Consider the following 10,565-nt stretch of genomic DNA (forward strand, 5'->3'; position numbering starts at 1 on the left):
ATGGTCTCTGGTTCACAGAGATGCCACTGTAGCACACGAGAGTATATGTAAGCAATGTGGTGGTGGGGTCTTTAAGACAAGGGGCAAAGGAGGTAGAACTTGGTGAACCCTGAATCTGACTGCTTTAGTTACAGAGGTGGCTTACACCTGCTTGTTGAACGAAGTGGATTTAAGGCGGACCTGAAAGAATCTGCAGCATTTAAATGGTTGCAGATGGAGTTCAAGGGCACACTAGAGACTATGGACATCTAACAGCGCAGTGCACGTCATGGGAAGAGGCACACCAATATGATAGTGGTAGATAAATGAGGTCAGTTTGGGCGAAGACCTGCAGTTTCCAGGGGAGCCGTAGGGTGTGTGGCACACGTCGCGTAAAGCAGGTGCAGTGCCTTGCACTTAATTTAGAGAGAGCCTCAAAGGTGCGCTCGGTGACTGCAGCGCTACCGTCACACGGATGGATGGACTAATTCTACCCTCCATGACTGTCACAAGGTGTGATTTCTTGCTAAGGAGGGAATCCTCCCTTTTTCTGTGCCATAGAAGAAAGGCTCCAGTAAATACCGCTTTCCTCTTTGCACATGGCTTGCCTTAGTTTCCATCCGGAGGAACACAGGCCTAGGAATAGGGACGCGGGTCCTGCAGGTGCCTCGGTGTCCTCCGGGTGGCAGTAGGGCCTGAAGGGCTAGGGAGCGGGAACTCTAGTTCCTCCCTCCCTGCTGGGTAGATGAGAACCCTCCTTAAGGCTAAGGCCAGGCGTCCCTGGGGGTGGTGACCCTGGGCATGGGCAGGACCCGCGCCATCAGGGTTCAGGGTTAGGACCGGTACCCGGATGAGAGCCGAGAGCCAGGCTCGGGAGACACTGCCGAGCCTGGGCAATGTCCTGGCCGCCGACTCGGCTCTGCCCGCCGGCCGGGAAGGAGGCGCCTTGGGCCGCTCATTACCCCGGCGCAGTGGCTGCTCGGGGCCCGCAGCCGGCGGCGGAGCGGGGGCAGGCGGCCGAGACGCGCGAGCCATTTGCATTCCCCGGCAGTCATTTTTATATGCGGAGGTAATGAAGTTGTCAGCGGCGCCCCGAGTGTGGCAGAGCCTGATATTCAAATCGCCTGCCGTGTCGCCTGCCACCCCGCCCCCGCCCCGGCCGTCCCTTGAGTCCCGGGGCTGCGCCGCCCGCATCCGCCTCTCTCTCTCTCTCTCTCTCTCTCTCTCTCTCTCTCTCTCTCTCTCTCTCTCTCTCTCTCTCTCTCTCTCTCTCTCTCTCTCCAGCCGCTTTGTCTCCGTTGTCGCGCCCCTCCCTCCCCTTTGTGTCTCTGAGGAGACTCCGAGTCCCAGATCAGCGACGCCCCCAGGTCTAGTGACCCTGCGACCCCGGGATGCACATCTAACCAGCTATGCGCTGAAGCCCATTCTGCCCTCTTCCCTCCCTCCGCAGTCACCCCTGATCGCCTTCAGCTTCAGCTGCAAGAAAGATGACCTAATCCTGGCATTAGCGATAGGGCCGAAAGGATTGTCCTCTTCTCCTTCTGAATGCGCATTTATGAGCATGTTTATGATTACAAAACCCATATCGGACCGGAACACCCAGGCTGCTAAGAAAAGACTAGCAGCCTTGGTGAGGAAGGAGGGGGAAAGACAGGCACACTTGTCTAGACACGTAAGGTAGACATGACCGCTTACATACCTGTTATTCATCTCCCTAGGCCATGACAGCTGGGCTGCTCGCTAACGTGTCCTGGCCACCTGGGACCTGCAGTGTGGTCAGGTCAAATCCTCCTGCAGAGGAGATACAGTGTGAGGGAAAGATCGTGAACTCTCTCAGTAAAGTACTGACTGGACGTTGAAAGCATCGTATTCTGGATATAGTGTATGAAATAAAATACGGTGTTATGATCAAATATTGCTTTCTATTTTTTAAAGATGTGTGCCTGTGAACAAGATTTACAATTATGTCCGTGGCTCCTATTCTATTTCTGTTGGACAGTGTTAGTCTGTAGGTGGAAGAGCCAAGGAACTTTCTAGCTCTGATTGTACCAACTCACTTTCCTCTGCAGATGGTTCGAAACTGAGCAGGGAAAAGGAAGAAATCAAGAGCGGTCGTCTTTGCGTGGAACCTCCTGACGACCCAGAGCAGAGTCTGTGGCTTAAAAGGTGTCTGTTCTTTCCTTTGTTTTCTGTAAGGGTGCCCACAGCCATGCCACAATCCCATTGTGTGCGAAGTTGGCTTCCAGGAGTGCTTTGTGCCTTTTAGGAGTTATTTGTCCCACACTACACTCACTGACGTGCCGTTTACAAGAGTGAATACTGTGTATGTGCTGTGACTATTTCATAAGTACTGTTGGTGTGTGTTGTTCCTCATCGGGCACAGGCAGCAGAGTAAGGACTCCCGGAGCGTGCATTGGCACGATGCGCTTCAAATGATGCGGCCTGGGGGAGTCCCCGAGTGTGTGCTGATTCCACATGCGGCCATGGCTCCTACTGGGCTCTTACGGTATGGCTCACCAATGATCCGTGCACTAAAGACTCCCGGAATACACATTGACACGATAGAGTGGAGTTGTTTGGGTCTTTCGTGGCAATGATCCGGGGATAATGACCATATCTTGAGATTGGAGTGCTTGTGGTCCTAAGGCACAACCAGAAATGCCCCAGTTAAGCCCTCCTGTGGCTCCCAGTACAGGGTGTCTGGGTCTTTGACCTCCTGCATCCAGACACTGTGGTATCATCAATGTCTGTCAATGTTGTGACTTTCCCCCTACATATAAAATTTGAAACCCAGCATTTACAGTGGGGTCCATGTACTGGGGTTTTGCCTGGCTAATCACAGGTTAAAGAACTATGAAAGGTCATATTTAAAGGGGAAAAATGGTTTGGGGGAGCACACTTGGGAAATAGATTTATGTTAGAGAGAATTAATATAAAATAAATAACCTCATTCCTGAGAAAACCTAGTGAATAACTCATGATGGATAAAAAAAGGTAAGAAGATGGAAGATGCTAGAAATCATGAAGGCACTATATTCAATAGTAACAATTCAATTGTATAAAACACAAGATAAAATCTTCTCTCTTCTTCTTCTACTATACTTTCAAACATTACAACCACTGTTAATGTTTTGTATATTCCTTCCATTAATTTTGTACACAGACAACTGTATATCTCTGTTCTTTGGTTACACAAACGAGTTGACAAGAAACATTACTCTTTGAGGTCTTGTACTTTTAATTAATAATATATTGAACATCTCCCCTCACCCTTTGCAATGACGGCATAGAATTCGGCAGCACGATGAAACAGTTTTTAAAGGCCTACCATTTCTACCCTCACAACAATGAATACTCTTACACCTGTGTGCGTTTTCAAATTTGGACAAGCATGTTCATAGGGAAAATTTTCAGCAGTGGAAATTCTGAGGGAAAGAAATGCACAGTCAAATGTGAACGCATACTGCCAAGTTAATCATCTCGCATTCCAACTAACAGCTGTGTGTCTACTTCCCGCTCCTGGTCCAAGCCATGTTTTGTCACACAGCACACTTCTGATGTGTGTGACCCTGAATTCTCCCACCAAGCTTTCTCCTCAGCTTTCTGGTGCGAGTCCAGCCCTGGGCACTGTGATAAATACAGTGCAGTGTAGAAGTCACACTATGGAGTAGGAAGTCCTGTTAGTCAAGATAAAAAAGAAAGATTGAGCCACAAATCACAGTGAGATTAGCTGAATCTTGGCAACAGTTTCCCACTGTGGGAGGACTAGAATACGGTCACACTAATTTGTCTTTCAGCAAATATTTATTGAAAAGTTATAAACAGCAAGAGAGTTCTCTTTTCAACAGAGTTCTGCTGCCCTTGACTTCTGGGAAAATGAAAAGATATTCTCGCTGGCCAGACTTTGTTCCACATGAATGAAATACCAGATTTGGTTCAGTGAGCAGTCAACCCTACAGGACTTCATAGTGGATCCAGGTATGAGGCCGGCTCACTGGCAGCTATTTGGAAATCACCAACATCAATGTATGAGGCATATGGCTAGGCTCTGTAGGTTCTCACCTAGTTCCTCCGGCTTCTGGTTTTCTCTTGTAAAGTTCAAGTCTCCAAAAAGCCAGGTGAGGCCAACAATAGAGCCTTCTTTGCTTAGTCCAGAATTCCACCAAACTCCTTCATATTAGGCAAGCCATGCATCGTAAGAGATGATAATTTGACACATAGTTGGTCTTATGGGTGTTCTACTTACGTCTATTTTGTTTCTGTCTGGATAAACTCAGATACACGGAAAACATCTTGAGTCTCATAGTGGTTTGAATGATGTCCCCTGTAGGCTCATGCATTTGAACATTTGGTCCCCAGCTGGCGGTTTGGGGAGGTTTAGGAGGTGTGGCCTCCCTGAAGGAAGTGCGTCACTAGGGATGAGCCTTGAGAGCTTAGAGACTCCAGCCATTTCCAGTTGCCCCCTTTCTGCGTCATGCTCGTGGTTCGAAATGCGAGCTCTCAGCCTGCTGTCTCCAGCCCTCAGGCCTGCTTATGCTACCTACTGCCGCGCTGCCCCAGATGCTGCGGCGGTTTGGGTAAGAATGACACCCATAGACTCAGATGTTTGAATACTTGGTCCACGTTGGTGGAACTTTTTGGGGAGGATCAGAAGGTGTGGCCTTGTTGGAGTGCCTTGTTGGTGTGCCACTGAGGGCAGACTTAGTGGTTTCAAAAGACTGATATCATTCCAGTTTGTCCTACTTACAGATCAAGATTTGAGCTCTCAGCTGTTTCTGCCACCATGCCCTTGCTACACCATCATGATGAACTCCTACCCGTTAGAACAAAGTCAAAGAAGCTTCCATTAGCCGGGCAGTGGTGGCGCACGCCTTTGATCCCAGCACTCGGGAGGCAGAGCCAGGCGGATCTCTGTGAGTTCGAGGCCAGCCTGGTCTACATAGTGAGATCCAGGACAGGCACCAAAACAACACAGAGAAACCCTGTCTTGAACCCACATCCCCCCCAAAAAATTACATTTATGTGTTTTGTGTGTGTGCATGTGAGTGCGTGCGTGAGTGCGTGCGTGCGTGCGTGTGTGTGTGTGTGTGTTTGTGTGTCTGTGCATGCTCATAGCACATGGGAAGTTAAAGGACAATCTGTGGAGTTGGTTCTATCCTTCCCCTGTGGGACCAGAGGAATGAGCTTCCATCAGGCTTGGTGGCAAGTACCTTTACTGTCTTGCTAGACTTGTTTATTATTTGCAACAACCAAGCCAAACAGGGCTTGACACTACAGTGCATGCTTGTAATTGCCTGGCACTTGGGAGGTAGAGGCAGGAGACTCAGAAGCTCCAGGTTCACCCTTACGTACATGTCTACTTCAAGGCCAGCCTGTGCTTTATGAGACCTCGTCTCAAAACCAAAGCCAAGAACAAAACAAATGGCGTTGGGGAATACAGCAGGGAATGTTTTATTTACTGTTGAAGATTTGTGACATTAACTCTTTGAACACCATAGTCATTGCTAATCTTTTGCCCTTTTCACCAAACTTACAGGGTTTTACATTATTTATGAAATAAAATTTATTGAGTTTTCCCTCTTTCTGTTTCCGGCCTTTGACTCATAGTCAGATAGACCGCCATTTCTCCTGAAATGGCAATGAAAGTCTCTGTTTTTCCTCTATACTTTTACATCCCAATCTTCACATGTAAGTTTTTGATCCCTCTGGAGTTTACACAGCACGAGGAAGGACTCTAGGATGAGTTTATTTCTTCCAAATAGCTAGCTAGGTTTCCCAAGAACATCCTTGAATGATTCATCTTAGCCCACTGATACACAATTCTCCTTGTCCACATGCCCTTCTGGGCCCCTGATGGTCATTTGCTCAGTTTCTAAGGCAGTGCCATACATATCAGCATCTCATTTCTCACTTTTAGAAATTTCTGGGTTATTCTTGAATGCTTGTTCCCTTAGAGGAATGTAAGGATTATTTTTTCAAAGTTTCCAAAAAGATCCTGTTCGGGTTTTTATTAGAGCTGTATAATTTATGCCATTTATAGCTAAATAAATCTATGGACTAACTTGGGGAGAATTTTCATAGTTCTGAGTGTTATATGAGAATCAGACGTGTGTGTGTGTGTGTGTGTGTGTGTGTGTGTGTGTGTGTGTGTGTGGTGTGAAATGGATTTTACCTATTCTTTTGGGGCATGGGATTGAGACAAGGTCTCATGTAGCTCAGTCTGAATATAAACTTGATATGTAGTTGAGAATGACTTGAATCCCTGATCCTCCTGCCTTCACCTCCTAAGTAAACCCTTGGACTACAGGTGTGTGGTGCCACACCCAACTCATTATCTTTTAATTTGTTTCCTGAAGTTTATTTCTGGGAATCTTTTTGGAGTTTGTTGGCTGGCCATGAGTTCTTAGGTATGTGCATGACAAGTTGCTCCCCAGCATAAAATGTAAGCTTGGAACTGGAATGCAATGGCTTTGGGATCTACCAAAGGCAGCGTGAGACATACACACATGGGCCTTGGGGAAACCGCTTGGTGCTGAGTGGGTCATCAGACATAGGAACTGCTTGAAGGCTAAAGTATCTGTCTCCAAATCCTCCCAATGCTGAGATTCCCAGAAACCTTCACAGAGAGCTCCTATACTGTGAAAGCCCATTTGCTGTGACTCTGAGCCCATCCAGGGGCTGGCTCTGTGCTCCATTGCTGAAAAGTTAGTGGCAGCCATATCACAATGGGAGGCCTGGCTCCTTCTTCTCTGGTTAATTAATGATCCCCTGGGGCCTTGGGGGTGGGGCTTCAAAATGGTAATGGCTTAGAAAAATGCATCAGAGGCACATAGACCACTTGGAGTACCCAGTTAAGAATGATTTGCCACATACAGGAGAGCTTCACAAAGACTTTCACAAACATGGGCATTCAGCTCTGCTGATAGCCCCACATCCTTAATGGCATAATCACCAACATAATCCATTCAGAATAATGGCCTTTTAATACAGAAACAATTACTTCAGATAATAAAATAACACTTTAATTTGCTTGACACCAAGTTTGACCTATGCGGATCATCTGATGGGGAGGTGAGGGGAAGGGAAATCGGCTGAGCTCTAAATACATTATAAAGTGATAACGTACCATGTACTTCAGGCCTGAGATGCTTTAAAAGGCTTGGCAGGAAAAGAAAATGATAATCAGAGTAAGTTATTGCTTTGGAATTTACAAAATACTTGGTAATTTGAGTATCGACTTCTTCCAGTTTCCTTAGAGAGAGAAAGCTATGCCTTCGAGTTAATGCACTTGGATTAAATTTGTTCATTTTGAACACCTACTGTGGGAAGGGATTTAAGGCATGCAATCGCTCAACAAATTGTTATTGCATGAAAACTAATACTGGGTCCTAGGAGGGAAATGCAAACAAAATCCATTGCTCCGCTACATTCTCATATCTTTAGAGCTATCTTCTGGTACTTGTAAACTATTTCTATTCTGTCTTTAATAGAACTGTTTTCTTAAGTGTCTTCAAATTCTTTGGGGAAGTAGGTGAGTTTTAAGTCTTAAATAATTAAAAGCTTCCCTAAGTAAATCTCCTAAGTTGGGAAACGAGACAGCCATTTACTTACTTAGTTTCATGGATTGTTGGTATAGGCAAGGACTCGTTCTTTGTCATTTGGAAAGAGAAAAGCTGGGTCCAGGGTTGGGGGGGTAACATCCAAAGTCTCATGTGATGACTGACTTTCAAGTACCATTGCAGAGCCAACAACTGAAGTCTTGACTGTGAGTTTCTGATAACTAATTCTGTCTCTTATTATGTTAAATATTTCTTAGTACATAAGAAGGAGACATAGTCATCATTTGTACTTTAGTGAGAATTAATTTGTAACAACTTTCCTGCAATAAGTAAAGGAGAAAATTGGTATATGTTTTGAAAAGATGAGTACAAACTGCCAGTAATCTACCTACCAATCTGTAATTTGGGACAGTGTGGTTCATAGTCTTAACACTAGGCTTTGGTGCATTCGAGGTGAGATCATATTTGTTATAGAATATTGTATGCTCATCTTGTTTCCTCTAACATTTTAGGGTTTTTTTCCCATTAAAAATTCTTTGATACAGACTGCCTTCTAAATTCAAGTCTCTCTACCCAGTAGTACTGGATAGTACTCAGCCCTCAGAGAAGTTTCTCAGTGCAGTATATCATGGTTAACTCAGAAACTCACAACCGGTCAAAGTGCAGAGAAGAAATGTCTGTGGCCTGCTCAGCCACACATGGGACATCGATATCACAGCCCCTCATGCCAAGACTCAGGGATCACTGCAGAAGAGGGAGTGGGAGGACTGTCAGAGCCAGAGGTCAGGGAGGTTGGAGCGAATCAGTGTCTTATGGGCATGATAGGACCACCGCACTCATGAGCTCAGGGCAGCTGCACACCCCTGCACAGGATCAAGCCAGTCTTCAGTCTAGCATGTAATGGGGAGGGGTCTGTGAGTCCACCCATGACTGAGGAGCTATTGGCAGTTGATGGGGAAAGGATCAGTTTTGTTCAAGGATGTGGCCCTGGCAGTCAGTCAAATTCCGGTGGATATCCCCACACCTAGGAGTATGTGGACAGACAAACCGGACTTGGGTTCTAAGAAAAGGAAAAAGAAAAAGAAAGGGGAGGACATGAAGTTGGGAGTGAGTAAGGGTTGGATCTTGGAGGAGTTAGGGGGAGGAGTGGGGTGAATATGATCAAAGTACATTGTATACATGCATGAAATTCTCAAAGAATTCATAAAATATTATGTCAAAATATTTGATATCACCACTTCTCTGGACTGAATTATATCCCCTCCCCAATTCATCAGGTGAAACTGTAGCTAGCCCTCCGAACCCCCCTACCCTGCCTTGTCACTGTATGTGGAGGCAGAGCCTTTATGGATGGGATTAAGGTGTGGATGGGGTTAAGGTATGGATGGGGTTAAGGTATGGGTGGGGTTAAGGTATGGGTGGGGTTAAGGTATGGATGGGGTTAAGGTATGGATGGGGTTAAGGTATGGATGGGGTTAAGGTATGGATGGGGTTAAGGGTATAAAAGGTGTGCTGGTTAATTGTTCATCAACTTGACAAAAGCTAAAGTCGTTTGGGAAGAGGAAATTTCATTTGAGAAAATGCCTCCATCAGATTGGCCTATAGACAAGCCTGTGGGGCCATTTTCTTGACCAATGATTCACGTGGGAGGGGCCTCAGCCATTGTGGGCGGTGCCACATCCAGGGCCTGTGGTCCTGGATTGAAACAGAAGGCAAGTGGGGTCAGTCAAGGAGAACAAGCCAGCAAGCAGCACTCCTCCATGGCCTCCGCTTCAGTTCCTGCCTCTGCTCCTGCCTTGAGTTCCTGCCTGCACTTTTCCTCAAGGATGGACTGTGACTGAGATGTCTAAGCCAAATAAACACTTTCTTCCCCAAGCTGATTTGGTGGTCATGGTCACTACCATAAGAACAGAAGCAAACTAGGGCAGGGAGCTGTAAGTAGGGGGCTCTTCCCGAAAACAGTTGATGTCCTTATTCCAAAAGACAGGCAGAGCTCACTGACTGTTGTCTGAGGACACTGGAAGAAGGCATCTGTCTGCAAACCAGGACGTGAGCTCTTATCAGAAACCATCCTGTAGGAGGTAGCATAGACAGTGGGCAAACACCCGGTGTTTAAAGCACCTGATCTCCCAATCTATGGCAGTTTGTTGTGGAAGTGGGAATTGAGAACACGCCCTCTATTGCTCTTCCTTCCTCCTTCCCTCTGTCCTTCCTTCCTTCCACCCCATCTTCCTGCTCCTTATCTCTCTCTCCAGTGTTACAAATTGAACCCAATTGAAACATGTTGAAGCATGTACTAAGTCCACCCTTTGTGACTGAGCTAGACTCTCAGGCCTTATTTGGACTTTTGGAATTTCTCTCTTGGAGAAGAACTTGTGTATACCAACATCCATGATAGACCAGTGCACCCATGGCCTCTCCAGGCTCAGGGGCTACAGCTTACCGGTCCCAGGTCAGTGCTGTGCACGGGGGTCTGTTCTAGTGCCTCCCTACATAGTGTGCTGGCCCACATGGGACAGATACAGAAACTGAGAGAAGCTTGGAACCCTTCGTACTCATTGTTGTACTGTCTAAGAAGTGGTCAGAGGTGGGTTTGTAGGATATAGAGAAGGTTAGGTTATGAGTATTATGTGGCGAGCATATTAGTCCATGGGAAACGGACTAAACAGATAAAGAAACCGTTCCTCACTGTAGACAGGCTGAGAAGCACACCCTGATCAGAGAGGAGAATGTACGTACAAAGGCCACGAAACTCCATTAACCCTTAGAGGGAGGAACAGAATAAAGGAGTTTAAGCTGAAACTCCGCCTCTGCCTGTCCTTATTCTGAGACCTTTGCTAGATTTTTTAAACTCTCTGTCTCGTGGCTCCACACATGCAAACATGGGAATAACGACAGAATTAACTCCATGACATGATGCCACAGGTGAGGAGCATAGCGCAGTCCCTGGTTTGTAGTAGGAACATGTGGAAGATGCTGGAAACTTTTCTTTACTTCTTGTAGCTGCAAAACGCAGCTTTCAGAAGT

General features: G+C 46.4%; 1 long non-coding RNA gene across 1 annotated transcript; it reads left to right on the forward strand.

Annotated features, from left to right (window-relative positions):
• The first annotated feature begins 395 nt into the window (after window positions 1–395).
• On the forward strand, window positions 396–8,954 carry LOC128099334 (uncharacterized). Its single transcript, XR_008214500.1, has 3 exons — window positions 396–492; window positions 2,049–2,145; window positions 3,828–8,954. It is a non-coding gene; the product is annotated as an uncharacterized LOC128099334 (long non-coding RNA).
• The last annotated feature ends 1,611 nt before the right edge of the window (window positions 8,955–10,565 follow it).

Source organism: Peromyscus californicus, unplaced genomic scaffold (assembly GCF_007827085.1).
Source record: "Peromyscus californicus insignis strain IS unplaced genomic scaffold, ASM782708v3 Scaffold_6__1_contigs__length_162567912, whole genome shotgun sequence".
Classification (NCBI taxonomy): domain Eukaryota; kingdom Metazoa; phylum Chordata; class Mammalia; order Rodentia; family Cricetidae; genus Peromyscus; species Peromyscus californicus.